Source organism: Engystomops pustulosus, chromosome 11 (genome assembly GCF_040894005.1).
Source record: "Engystomops pustulosus chromosome 11, aEngPut4.maternal, whole genome shotgun sequence".
In the NCBI taxonomy this organism is placed as follows: Eukaryota; Metazoa; Chordata; class Amphibia; order Anura; family Leptodactylidae; genus Engystomops; species Engystomops pustulosus.
Window position 1 is genome coordinate 64,710,217 of NC_092421.1, and position 14,068 is coordinate 64,724,284.

Genomic DNA, 14,068 nt, shown 5'->3' on the forward strand with positions numbered 1-14,068 from the left:
GGAATTAGATACATGGATAACTGTACAGACTGTACCGCACGTGGTGGGATTAGATACATGGATAACTGTACAGACTGTACCGCACATGGTGGGATTAGATACATGGATAACTGTACAGACTGTACCGCACATGGTGGGATTAGATACATGGATAACTGTACAGACTGTACCGCACATGGAGGGATTAGATACATGGATAACTGTACAGACTGTACCACACATGGTGGGATTTGATACATGGACAAATGTAGAGACTATATGACAGATGAGCGGACAGTATCACACAGGATAGGATTAGATACACAGCTCAGCAGACAGTATCACACATGATGGGATTAGATACACAGCTCAGCAGACAGTATCACACATGATAGGATTAGATACACAGCTCAGGAGTCAGTATCACACATGATGTGATTAAAATACACAGCTCAGCAGACTGTATCACACAGGGTAGGATTAGATACACAGCTCAGGAGTCAGTATCACACATGATGTGATTAAAATACACAGCTCAGCAGACAGTATCACACAGGATAGGATTAGATACATAGCTCAGCAGACAGTATCACACAGGGTAGGATTAGATACATTGCATTCTCTATTCTGATAATATTCATCAGTAAAACCATAATCTGTGGGATGATATCTATCTATAGGGGACGTATCTCTGGTCCATACGAGGACGCAGTGGGCGGAGCACGTGAGAAAATGATGAATGGCAGAGAAGGGATGTAATTAGCAGCAGATCCTGGGATGTGGTTTTGGGGGAAATCATTAACCCCCCCTCTCCCAGCCGCTGAGACACTGTAACAGAACACAGAGTCCGGGACATATATGACCACATAAATATATAGGGCGTGGCCTGGGATTCCTGAGGGGGCGACGCTGGGGGTTTTATGGAATCTTCTCCGGGGTCTTTCTTACATCTGTAAACACTGAATAAATCTGTCACTGAGATAGAAGCCTCAATAATTCACTGATTTTCCACGCGGCACGTACAATGTAACAGAAAACCTCATGTATGGACAGGAAGAGTCACCAAAATGGCACCGTGCTGGAGTGGCCTGTTCATACTGGACCTCCTGGTTCATAAGGACAAATAAGAATTATGGGGGACTAGGCAAATGCCGATCTGATGTATTCAGGGTCTGAGCCTTTTACTCCAAGCAAAGAGAATGGACAGTAAAGCAGCTCAATGCAGTGAGCACAGAGCACAGCAGTGTGAGGAAATGTCACCAGTGCACTGGAAGAAGCTTCAATGCTACAATATAAATCCATATTTCACATTTCTGCTGAAACAAACAACATACACTTCTCTCCAGAGGCAACCCATAACAATGGGCGCAGAAAGCACAGAGCACAGCAGTGTGAGGACACGCCCCCTCGTGCACTTGGAGACATTAATAATAATAATCCTTATTTATATATCGCCATCAAATTCTGCATCACTTTACAAATCATAGGGGACGTATACAAATATAATATTACATAACAGAGTACAAACAGTCATATGGAGCTTACAGTCTATGAGGATGAGGGGCTGACACAAGAGCTTACAGTCTATGAGGATGAGGGGTGACACAAGAGCTTACAGTCTATGAGGATGAGGGGGTGACACAAGAGCTTACAGTCTATGGGATGAGGGGTGACACAAGAGCTTACAGTCTATGAGGATGAGGGGGTGACACAAGAGCTTACAGTCTATGAGGATGAGGGGGTGACACAAGAGCTTACAGTCTATGAGGATGAGGGGTGACACAAGAGCTTACAGTCTATGAGGATGAGGGGGTGACACAAGAGCTTACAGTCTATGAGGATGAGGGGGTGACACAAGAGCTCACAGTCTATGAGGATGAGGACGTGACACAAGAGCTTACAGTCTATGAGGATGAGGGGTGACACAAGAGCTTACAGTCTATGAGGATGAGGGGTGACACAAGAGCTTACAGTCTATGAGGATGAGGGGGTGACACAAGAGCTTACAGTCTATGAGGATGAGGGGGTGACACAAGAGCTAACAGTCTATGAGGATGAGGGGGTGACACAAGAGCTTACAGTCTATGAGGATGAGGGGTGACACAAGAGCTTACAGTCTATGAGGATGAGGGGGTGACACAAGAGCTTACAGTCTATGAGGATGAGGGGTGACACAAGAGCTTACAGTCTATGAGGACGGGGGGTGACACAAGAGCTTACAGTCTATGAGGACGGGGGGTGACACAAGAGCTTACAGTCTATGAGGATGACGGGGTGACACAAGAGCTTACACTCTATGGGATGAGGGGGTGACACAAGAGCTTACAGTCTATGAGGATGAGGGGGTGACACAAGAGCTTACAGTCTATGGGATGAGGGGTGACACAAGAGCTTACAGTCTATGAGGATGAGGGGGTGACACAAGAGCTTACAGTCTATGAGGATGAGGGGGGGCACAAGAGCTTACAGTCTATGAGGATGAGGGGTGACACAAGAGCTTACAGTCTATGAGGATGAGGGGGTGACACAAGAGCTCACAGTCTATGAGGATGAGGGCGTGATGCAAGAGCTTACAATCTATGAGGATGAGGGGTGACACAAGAGCTTACAGTCTATGAGGATGAAGGGGTGACACAAGAGCTTACAGCTATGGGATGAGGGGGTGACACAAGAGCTTACAGTCTATGAGGATGCGAAGGTGACACAAGCGCTTACTGTCTATGTGGATGAGGGGGTGACACAAGAGCTTACAATCTATGAGGATGAGGGGGTGACACAAGAGCTTACAGTCAATGAGGATGAGGGGGTGACACAAGAGCTTACAGTCTATGAGGATGAGGGGGTGACACAAGAGCTTACAGTCTATGAGGATGAGGGGTGACACAAGAGCTTACAATCTATGAGGATGAGGAGGTGACACAAGAGCTTACAGTCTATGAGGATGAGGGGGTGACACAAGAGCTTACAGTCTATGAGGATGAGGGGGTGACACAAGAGCTTACAGTCTATGAGGATGAGGGGTGACACAAGAGCTTACAGTCTAGAAGGATGAGGGGGTGACACAAGAGCTTACAATCTATGAGGATGAGGAGGTGACACAAGAGCTTACAGTCTATGAGGATGAGGAGGTGACATACATGCTTACAGTCTATGAGGATGAGGAGGTGACACAAGAGCTTACAGTCTATGAGGATGAGGGGGTGACACAAGAGCTTACAGTCTATGAGGATGAGGGGGTGACACAAGAGCTTACAGTCTATGAGGATGAGGGGTGACACAAGAGCTTACAATCTATGAGGATGAGGAGGTGACACAAGAGCTTACAGTCTATGAGGATGAGGGGGTGACACAAGAGCTTACAGTCTATGAGGATGAGGGGGTGACACAAGAGCTCACAGTCTATGAGGATGAGGGCGTGATGCAAGAGCTTACAATCTATGAGGATGAGGGGTGACACAAGAGCTTACAGTCTATGAGGATGAAGGGGTGACACAAGAGCTTACAGTCTATGGGATGAGGGGGTGACACAAGAGCTTACAGTCTATGAGGATGCGAAGGTGACACAAGCGCTTACTGCCTATGTGGATGAGGGGGTGACACAAGAGCTTACAATCTATGAGGATGAGGGGGTGACACAAGAGCTTACAGTCAATGAGGATGACGGAGTGACACAAGAGCTTACAGTCTATGGGATGAGGGGTGACACAAGAGCTTACAATCTATGAGGATGAGGAGGTGACACAAGAGCTTACAGTCTATGAGGATGAGGGGGTGACACAAGAGCTTACAGTCTATGAGGATGAGGGGGTGACACAAGAGCTTACAGTCTATGAGGATGAGGGGTGACACAAGAGCTTACAATCTATGAGGATGAGGAGGTGACACAAGAGCTTACAGTCTATGAGGATGAGGGGGTGACACAAGAGCTTACAGTCTATGAGGATGAGGGGGTGACACAAGAGCTTACAGTCTATGAGAATGAGGGGGTGACACAAGAGCTTACAGTCTATGAGGATGAGGGGGTGACACAAGAGCTTACAGTCTATGAGGATGAGGGGGTGACACAAGAGCTTACAGTCTAGGAGGATGAGGGGGTGACACAAGAGCTTATAGTCTACGAGGATGAGGGGGGGGGGGACACAAGAGCTTACAGTCCATGAGGATGAAGGGTGACACAAGAGCTTACAGTCTAGGAAGATGAGGGGGTGACACAAGAGCTTACAGTCTATGAGGATGAGGGGGGGGGGGGGCACAAGAGCTTACAGTCTATAAGGATGAGGAGGTGACACAAGAGCTTACAGTCTATGAGGATGAGGGGGGTGACACAAGAGCTTACAGTCTGAGGATGAGGGGGGACACAAGACCTTACAGTCTATGAGGATGAGGAGGTGACACAAGAGCTTACAGTCTATGAGGATAAGGGGTGACACAAGAGCTTACAGTCTATGAGGATGAGGGGGTGACACAAGAGCTTACAGTCTATGAGGATGAGGGGGTGACACAAGAGCTTACAGTCTATGAGGATGTGGGGGTGACACAAGAGCTTACAGGCTATGAGGATGAGGAGGTGACACAAGAGCTTACAGTCTATGATGATGAGGGGGTGACACAAGAGCTTACAGTCTATGAGGATGAGGGGGTGACACAAGAGCTTACAGTCTATGAGGATGTGGGGGTGACACAAGAGCTTACAGGCTATGAGGATGAGGAGGTGACACAAGAGCTTACAGTCTGAGGATGAGGGGGTGACACAAGAGCTTACAGTCTATGAGGATGAGGCGGTGACACAAGAGCTTACAGTCTATGAGAATGAAGGGGTGACACAAGAGCTTACAGTCTATGAGGATGACGGGGTGATACAAGCGCTTACAGTCTATGAGGATGAGGGGGTGACACAAGAGCTTACAGTCTATGAGGATGAGGGGGGTGACACAAGAGCTTACAGTCTATGAGGATAAGGGGTGATATAAGACGTATAAGAGCTTGTGTAATGGTCCAGCCAACTTTATAAAATAATTTAATAAATAAAAATTCTGATGTTTGACCCAGTCACAAGCCACATCTTATACAAAGTCCAGGATGAATGGGACTGCAGAGAAGCCTGGAGCCTGGGCGGATTCTGGAGAAGTTTCTGAGTTGCGGCAGGAGCAAACAAGAGATTGAATATACGGTGAAAAGGAGAGGTCAGAGTCCAGCACAACCCCAAGACATCGGCCTGCTGCCTCGGTGCTATAGTGATCCCACAGACCGAGATGGAGAGGTCAGGGTTGGGTCGGTTAGTAGATGGTGGAAAGACAAGAAGTTCAGTGTTAGAAAGATTATATTTCAAGTAGAGAGAGGACATGATGTGAGAGACGGCAGAGAGACAATCACTGGGGTTCTGCAGTAAGGCAGGGGTGATGTTACGTGCAGAAGTATATAGCTGGGTGTCATCAGCATAAAGATGATACTGGAAACCAAATCTGCCGATGGTCTGTCCGAGGTGGGCAGTATAGAGGGAAAAATCCTGGAATAAAACCCATACTTCACAGTCCTGCTGCTACTAACCACATAAACAAAGGTCTGATTACACATCTCTCCAGAGATAATACATAACACTGGCTGCAGAGAGAACAGAGCACAGCAGTGTGAGGACACACCTCAGTGCACTTGGAGAAGACTAGAACATGAAATATAAATCCAAGCATCACAGTCCTGCTGCTACTAACAACATACACAGCTGTATGATTACACATCTATAATACATAATAATACAGGTACAACACATAACACTGGCTGCAATCTTTAGGGTCACACCTGATAACAGATCCCTTTAATTCTGGCGGTGGAGTTAACCCTGTGAAGCCGGTGTAGTAGTCACTTGGAGTTATCTGTGCTTGTTCTGATAAATAACTTCAGATTCTCTTTAATTTTCCTAAATGTTTAGACAAGGAGGATTACCACAGATGACCCTGAATCCTCTTTCTGACAGACAGGGGTCACAGGTCACATGTTCGGGGTCATGTATACAATGGCAGGAAGTGCAATACCATTAAATGTGTCCTGGAGCAAACAATGAACTTTTACTTTGTCTTAAGGCGTCTCATGGCTCTGAGATGTCACAATTGGTGTCTGCTCCTGGGAAAGCTGAGTGATGGGTATTATTGTTGCCATTCCTGCTCTCAGGGGCTGTTACCAAGGTTGTTCTGCCATGTAAAGTATGTGAACCCCTCATCACATGGCATTGATGCTTCCCTATAAATAAATTAGAAGAATTGCTGTGTTGGACCCCGAGAAAGCTGGGTGACGGTAGTCATGGTCATACTGGTTGTCATCCTATACCTTATAAAAATCCCCCTGGCGGTCCTTACCCTGGATATCATTGCCCACAGTGATGACAGAACAGGCTCCACCCGCTGACAGGTCAACAGTCAACAAGTGACCGGCACAGATAACAGCAGTGTGAGGAGCCCCAGAGGAAAACAGTCAGCAAGATGGATGAGACAGCAGACCACAGGAGGAGACACTCAGGATATCACTCAGTGCATGGAGTGTAAGCTCCCAGGGACAGGGGTAATGGGAGTGATCTCCCTGCATCATTCATACACCCTGGAACATACAAGGAGATGTGGCCCCTGGAAGAACAGTGCTGACAAAACAAAGAAGAGCCCAAATATCAGAGTCACTGTGCAGCACTATGTATGATAACAATCACCAACATCATCACAAGGATCATCACCACTAACCATCATTACAATACCATACAACACAATACAGGCGGTCCCCTACTTAAGGACACCCGACTTACAGACAACCCCTAGTTAAAGACGAACCACCCTGCCCACTGTGACCTCTGGTGACCTCTCTGGATGTTACTATAGTCCCAGATAGCAATAATCTACTGTAAGGTGTCTGTAATGAAGCTTTATTGATAATCCTTGGTCCCATTACAGCAAAAAATTTTGAAACTTGAATTGTCACTGGGGCAAAAAAATTATTGTCTGGATCTCCAATTATAAAATATACAGTTTCGGCTTACATACAAACTCAACTTAAGAACAAACCTATGGAACCTATCTTGTACGTAACCCGGGGACTGCCTGTACTTATATGATAGTTCTGTATTGATCCCCTGGGGGGTAACTGTTTAGAAGTGTCCCGGCAGTTGTTACACACAGAGACAGGCGTAACGTTACAGCTACATACATACACTACAAGAGGCGCGCTTTTACGTGTTACTAGTTCCTTAGTGGCAAACAAACAGTTACAGGAAAGTTCAGGTTAACAAGACCACATCACATTACATAAGGTGAAACAATGACATCATCAATTATCCACATCATTAATATCCTCAACATCACCATCAATATCATCATAATATCCTCAAAACCACAACCACCATCATCCACATCATCAATAATCTCAACACCACCATCATCAATATCACCAGCATCATCTCCATTACCCATCACCATTGTCATTTCTGCTGACATCGCACTTTGCAGAATCTACAAATGAGACAAGATAAAAAAAAAGACTAGAAACAACACATTGTATCGAGACAAGATAAGAAGTGGTGTTACCCAACTCTGCATCCATATCCCCCCAGCCCCCGGTATACTCGCTATATATCTCATCTATTATAGGGAGCATCCAAGGGGTTAATAACTCTGGTAGTTTGATAATCCTCTCCTGTCCACCATCCTCTATACCTCTATACTTCTACAAAGTGGTATTGTGTATATACAGGAGAAGTAGTACTGTGCACTGTCCATATCTATATATACAGGAGAAGAATTACTGTGCACTGTACATATATATACGGGAGAAGTAGTACTGTGCACTGTCCATATATATATATATATATACAGGAGAAGTAGTACTGTGCACTGTCCATATATATACAGGAGAAGTAGTACTGTGCACTGTCCATATATATATATATACAGGAGAAGTAGTACTGTGCACAGTCCATATATATACAGGAGAAGTAGTACTGTGCACAGTCCATATATATACAGGAGAAGTAGTACTGTGCACTGTACATATATATACAGGAGAAGTAGTACTGTGCACTGTCCATATATATACAGGAGAAGTAGTACTGTGCACTGTCCATATATATACAGGAGAAGTAGTACTGTGCACTGTCCATATATATATATACAGGAGAAGTAGTACTGTGCACTGTCCATATATATATACAGGAGAAGTAGTACTGTGCACTGTCCATAAATATATACAGGAGAAGTAGTACTGTGCACTGTCCATAAATATATACAGGAGAAGTGGTACTGTGCACTGTCCATAAATATATACAGGAGAAGTAGTACTGTGCACTGTCCATATATATACAGGAGAAGTAGTACTGTGCACTGTCCATATATATACAGGAGAAGTAGTACTGTGCACTATACATATATATATACAGGAGAAGTAGTACTGTGCACTGTCCATATATACATATATACAGGAGAAGTAGTACTGTGCACTGTACATATATATACAGGAGAAGTGGTACTGTGCACTGTCTATATATATACAGGAGAAGTAGTACTGTGCACTGTACATATATATACAGGAGAAGTAGTACTGTTCACTGTCCATATATATACAGGAGAAGTAGTACTGTGCACAGTCCATATATATACAGGAGAAGTAGTACTGTGCACTGTCCATATATATACAGGACAGGAGAAGTAGTACTGTGCACTGTCCATATATATATACAGGAGAAGTAGTACTGTGCACAGTCCATATATATACAGGAGAAGTAGTACTGTGCACAGTCCATATATATACAGGAGAAGTAGTACTGTGCACTGTACATATATATACAGGAGAAGTAGTACTGTGCACTGTCCATATATATACAGGAGAAGTAGTACTGTGCACTGTCCATATATATATACAGGAGAAGTAGTACTGTGCACTGTCCATATATATACAGGAGAAGTAGTACTGTGCACTGTCCATATATATACAGGAGAAGTAGTACTGTGCACTGTCCATATATATATACAGGAGAAGTAGTACTGTGCACTGTCCATATATATATACAGGAGAAGTAGTACTGTGCACTGTCCATAAATATATACAGGAGAAGTAGTACTGTGCACTGTCCATATATATACAGGAGAAGTAGTACTGTGCACTGTCCATATATACATATATACAGGAGAAGTAGTACTGTGCACTGTACATATATATACAGGAGAAGTGGTACTGTGCACTGTCTATATATATACAGGAGAAGTAGTACTGTGCACTGTACATATATATACAGGAGAAGTAGTACTGTGCACTGTCCATATATATACAGGAGAAGTAGTACTGTGCACAGTCCATATATATACAGGAGAAGTAGTACTGTGCACTGTCCATATATATACAGGACAGGAGAAGTAGTACTGTGCACTGTCCATATATATATACAGGAGAAGTAGTACTGTGCACTGTACATATATATACAGGAGAAGTAGTACTGTGCACAGTCCATATATATACAGGAGAAGTAGTACTGTGCACTGTCCATATATATACAGGACAGGAGAAGTAGTACTGTGCACTGTCCATATATATATACAGGAGAAGTAGTACTGTGCACTGTACATATATATACAGGAGAAGTAGTACTGTGCACTGTCCATATATATACAGGAGAAGTAGTACTGTGCACTGTCCATATATATATACAGGAGAAGTAGTACTGTGCACTGTCCATATATATATACAGGAGAAGTAGTACTGTGCACTGTCCATAAATATATACAGGAGAAGTAGTACTGTGCACTGTCCATATATATACAGGAGAAGTAGTACTGTGCACTGTCCATATATACATATATACAGGAGAAGTAGTACTGTGCACTGTACATATATATACAGGAGAAGTGGTACTGTGCACTGTCTATATATATACAGGAGAAGTAGTACTGTGCACTGTACATATATATACAGGAGAAGTAGTACTGTGCACTGTCCATATATATACAGGAGAAGTAGTACTGTGCACAGTCCATATATATACAGGAGAAGTAGTACTGTGCACTGCCCATATATATACAGGAGAAGTAGTACTGTGCACTGTCCATATATATACAGGACAGGAGAAGTAGTACTGTGCACTGTCCATATATATATACAGGAGAAGTAGTACTGTGCACTGTCCATATATATATACAGGAGAAGTAGTACTGTGCACAGTCCATATATATACAGGAGAAGTAGTACTGTGCACTGTACATATATATATATACAGGAGAAGTAGTACTGTGCACTGTACATATACATACAGAAGTAGTACTGTGCACTGTCCATATATACAGGAGAAGTAGTACTGTGCACTGTCCATATATACAGGAGAAGTAGTACTGTGCACTGTCCATATCTATACAGGAAGTAGTACTGTGCACTGTCCATATATATACAGGAGAAGTAGTACTGTGCACTGTCCATATAAATACAGGAGAAGTAGTACTGTGCACTGTCCATATATATACAGGAGAAGTAGTACTGTGCACTGTCGATATATATATACAGGAGAAGTAGTACTGTGCACTGTACATATATATACAGGAGAAGTAGTACTGTGCACTGTCCATATATATATACAGAAGAAGTAGTACTGTGCACTGTACATATATATATACAGGAGAAGTAGTACTGTGCACTGTCCATATCTATATATACAGGAGAAGAATTACTGTGCACTGTACATATATATACGGGAGAAGTAGTACTGTGCACTGTCCATATATATATATATATACAGGAGAAGTAGTACTGTGCACTGTCCATATATATATACAGGAGAAGTAGTACTGTGCACTGTCCATATATATATACAGGAGAAGTAGTACTGTGCACTGTCCATATATATACAGGAGAAGTGGTACTGTGCACTGTTCATATATATACAGGAGAAGTAGTACTGTGCACTGTACATATACATACAGGAGAAGTAGTACTGTGCACTGTTCATATATATACAGGAGAAGTAGTACTGTGCACTGTCCATATATATATATATACAGGAGAAGTAGTACTGTGCACTGTCCATATCTATACAGGAGAAGTAGTACTGTGCACTATACATATATATACAGGAGAAGTAGTACTGTGCACTGTTCATATATATACAGGAGAAGTAGTACTGTGCACTGTACATATACATACAGGAGAAGTAGTACTGTGCACTGTCCACATATATACAGGAGAAGTAGTACTGTGCACTGTCCATATATATATATACAGGAGAAGTAGTACTGTGCACTGTCCATATCTATACAGGAGAAGTAGTACTGTGCACTATACATATATATACAGGAGAAGTAGTACTGTGCACTGTCCATATATACATATATACAGGAGAAGTAGTACTGTGCACAGTCCATATTACACCGGTCAGCCCCCTGTATCTCTGTTGTAGGGGCTCCCCCGGGTTGGGGTCATGATCCCGTGTAGTGACAGCACTTCCCAGCTGTATGCGGAGCCATCAATACATGTTTGGCGCGGCGCGGCCTGGTCTTTCCGCCTGACGGCTTTGTATTGGGTCATTTGCACAGTATAACCTCTGGAGCGGGAGTCAGTACATCTTATTGTCAGTCTCGCTGAGTTGAGCCATTAGTAAGGAGCGTGAATGGTGAACGTGGCGGCTGCTATCAGTCAGCGCGGAGGGGGCCGCAGACTAATGTTCACTCGTACATCATTCACAAATTGGTCCAAATGAATTAAAGGCGGCTCTGCTTAACATTACCAGCTTTAAATGGATTTTCTCTTCCCAGGTCTGCCCTATAATTGTGTTTATCCATCTTGGCGAGGCGCAGATCATCAGAGACGTCCCGGCTGCGTTTTCTGCTCCACTGGCGGATTTACCATCGGATCATAACAGGTAATTCAAACAACAATTAGCCTGATGACAGCTTGTATATCAATGTCGCCCCCTCCCCGCAAGATGAATGACTGCTCGGATCCTTCCATCTCAATCATCGGCAGAGCGAGGACACAAGTACACTGAGACGACAGCTGCAGCTGCGCAACTGCACCGCAACTGCTACAAGTGTAATATTGTTCCTGGGCCGCAATGTCTCATCTATCATAAAGGGCCCCTGAATCACTAGGGCCCAGAGATGATGGCTACATCAGTGCCTATCACACTGTGACGATAACTTCAGCTGCGAAACAGCAGCCACCAGCCCATGCTCCAGGTGTAACTAAGGAGCCCCTTTAATTCGGCATCTGATAATCCCCCACAGAACCCAGCAGACCCAGAAAGTAGGACATGAGCCGCCATGATATTATTACACTACAGACATTTTTCAGACATTCCAATAATCCGGAATGATCCTCATTTGTCTTCTATTATATTGTCTTAAAGCCTCTTAAAGGAAAACCGGCAGTAATCTTCTTATATTTGTTATCCATGGTCTTCTTCCATCTAAAACCAACCTTTACAGTTATGCTAATGAGCCCGAGGGGCTCTGAGGGCGTTACCAGAGACCCTCCATGCTGTTGTTTCAAAGGCCATTATACTCTCACCCGCCTCCTGCTTCCTCAGTACTTCCCTCCGTCCTCTGCCTGTAATCTGACACAGTGGGAGGGGGGATGTGCTTCTGCACAGTGTAACAGCCTGTGAAGCTACAGCACAGAGGGGCTCTAGTAACGCCCACCAAGCCCTTCAGGCTCACTAGAATGATTATAAAAGTTACATTTTAGAAGGAAGAAGGCTATGGATAACAAATATAAGAAGATTACTACAGTCACACTGCTTGGATCTATGAGTAAGTGTCCCTGGTTTATCATAATGGATTTTGATTTCCCTTAAAGGGTCGGTTCACATGGTCCTATTGTATGTCATTATCTCAGCTATGGGTTCTTCCTACAAACCGTGGTGTATATTCCAGGTGCATTATGGGAAGATTTATAGGATGTTGCAGTCGGTGAAATCTCAACCTGAGATCTTTATAGAAGGAGGATTCCACCGAATGAGCGGCGCCGTTTTACAATGTGAGGCAAAGGGCAGAGGGCGTCATCCCGGGCCGGCGGCCATTCTCCTACCAAATGACCCAAAGTAAACAGATGATTAGCGGTGCTGACCTCATCAACACCCGATAGCTGTACCTGAGCGTGACCCACCCAGTGACAACATGACTCACGCCTGGGCTATGCAGATAGCAAGAGTTCTGCAAACTCATTCAAGACCCGAGATACGAGGGGGAAGGGCGGCCAGGGGGTCATGGGGGTCCCATGCAGAATCATCAGCTGCTACATAACCTGGGAATAACCCAATCAGGAGCCTTCCCCATGGGGGCGCATGTCCCATAGGTTTGGCTTCTTTGCTGCTCTGATGTATCAGATTGGGTTTTCCTTATTGATACATTCGCTTTCTGAGGAGTTTATGACATTAGCGAAAAGGTCTTCAAAAACTTGCAATCAGCTCTAACCCTTCCCCTACGCCTGGTAAAGGGGGTCAGTGTGGATTTGCACCAAAATTTGCGACAAACTTCCAGGAAAATTTAAGCCTCCCTCACATTCACATCCTCCTCTCCATTCCCTGCAGCCAGGAAAAGGGGCCCATTCTCTAAATCCACATGGGAGCCAGAGGTGGGACCCTCATATATCTGAGGATATGCCCTAAGTGTCCCAGGATATGTCCTAAAAACTGCATCACACATTGCTCTTCTGTCATTGTAGTTTGTTACAATGTATCAGTACACTTCATCATCCGAAAAGCATATGTACAGGTCATCGAGATGCAGACATGAAAGTACCCAATCACTGACAGCAAGCAGAGATCATGAATTACCAATATGCCAGGAAAGTTATTCCAGTGCCAGATTTATCACTGTGATAATGAATTCTGGTGCAGCATAAGACTGACGCTTCCTACTTTTCGTTGGTCTAAACTGTGCGCCAGAATTTTCAGGCATAGCCGATTTCCCAGAGACCACACCCATTTTCCAACAATCACACCCACTTAGTCAGATAAGTCGGGATGGTGTCTAAAAGCACAGGTGCATTAATAAATTCCCCCCAATGTATCACAATGCAATATAATACATCCAATGCTGAAGCACTGTAACAAATGTCTGCTCTCAGTAAGGTCTTG

The 14,068-nt window shown here is 44.2% G+C and overlaps 1 protein-coding gene and 1 long non-coding RNA gene across 44 annotated transcripts in view; one reads left to right on the forward strand and one right to left on the reverse strand.

The window, feature by feature from the left end:
* Window positions 1-14,068, reverse strand: part of TCF7L2 (transcription factor 7 like 2) — a 157,931-nt gene that overhangs the window by 103,369 nt on the left and 40,494 nt on the right. The gene's annotated exons all lie outside the window — the stretch shown is intronic.
* Window positions 6,442-14,068, forward strand: part of LOC140106800 (uncharacterized) — a 30,442-nt gene continuing 22,815 nt past the window's right edge. The window contains exons 1-2 of the long non-coding RNA XR_011850860.1: window positions 6,442-6,511; window positions 11,745-11,851. This is a non-coding gene — a long non-coding RNA (uncharacterized lncRNA). The remainder of the gene's footprint in view (window positions 6,512-11,744; window positions 11,852-14,068) is intronic.